We start from the raw sequence: 1,433 nt of genomic DNA on the forward strand, positions 1-1,433 counted from the left end.
TGAGCCACCGCGCCCGGCCTAGGCATGATTTTAATTAGCTGAATTTATTTTAAACTCATTCCTTGGATTTGAGAGTTTGACATTAGTTTGCTAATAACAAATTGAAAGACACATTGAAAGACTAGTGTTTGATAAAGCATACTAAGACAGCAGTAGCCTGAAAGGTAGGGCAACTAGATATTGTTTCTTGCATCCAAACTATAATTTGGGTTTAATTTCTTTGGCATTAGGGTGGTATTATAAATGTTATAAATATTTGCATATGTTTTGAGAGGTTTGGAGGAAAGACTAATGAAGAAGCTATCTTCCAAATTCTTTGTCAAAAACTTTTCATTAGAAGTTGAATACAGGAAGAAAAATAATTTGAGGATGTCAGGTAAGAGGGAGGGATTTGGTTTTAAAGTTTCAGCATGATGTTAAATAATGCCCCAAATCATAAAACGGGCTTTTGGAGTCCTGAGGCAAAGAGTAGAAAGATGGGGTTTGGGTTAGGAAGGGCAGGGAATGTGGGGGCTACCTACAGAATACTGCTAGGGCTGACTTCCAGATCTCGAGTGAAGATTAGAAGTAGTGAACTGTGTCTCCCCTGACTTCTCAAGGATTAGGCTTTCTGCAGTTTAAGCCAAATCTTTTCCTAGAGGTTGAGAGCTCTCTGAGAATATGGGTGAAGAAATACTCCTTGTTGAGTGAATTCATAATTGGTCTAGAAAACCCAGCTGATACAGATTTTGGTTTTTAATAACGATTAGACAGTATCTTATCTGCAGTAGTTATTTTTCGTTTGTCCCAGGATCTGGAGTAAGAATACTGTGGACACATAATAGAGTAGTTATCCTAAACTTTAACAGCTATGCATTTAAATGCCTTTTTATTTAGGTTATTAAGTATGAAATGTCCGATTTTCTTAAGTACAGAGTTTGACAGTTGATATTTCACTCTGACATTTCACTTTGACACTTCATGTTTTATTTTTCTTGTGAAGGTATATCCTCATTCTTTCAAATGCATGATTTGGCAAGTGATTATCTTTTTTTTTTGAGACAGAATCTCACTCTATTGCCCTTGCCCTGGGTAGACTGCAGTGGTGTCATCATAGCTCACTGCAACCTCCAACTCCAACTCCTGAAGTCAAGCGATCCTCTTGCCTCAGCCTCCTGAATAGCTGGGACTACAGGCACATGCCACCACACCTGGTTAATTTTTCTATTTTTAAGTAGAGACGGGGTCTTGCTCTTGCTCAGGCTGGTCTTGAACTCTTGAGCTTAAGCAGTCTTCCCACTCTGCCCTCCCAGAGTACTAAGATTACAGGCATGAGCCCCTGAACCCGGCCTTGCTCCTGTTTTAGCCAAGCTTCTTTAAAGTTTTATCTACACTCAGTGTAGATTTCTATTTCTTTACCTTCTAGGTACTTTTCAATCAATTGCAGTCTTGCT

Source organism: Propithecus coquereli, unplaced genomic scaffold (genome assembly GCF_000956105.1).
Source record: "Propithecus coquereli isolate 6110/MARCELLA unplaced genomic scaffold, Pcoq_1.0 Scaffold507, whole genome shotgun sequence".
In the NCBI taxonomy this organism is placed as follows: domain Eukaryota; kingdom Metazoa; phylum Chordata; class Mammalia; order Primates; family Indriidae; genus Propithecus; species Propithecus coquereli.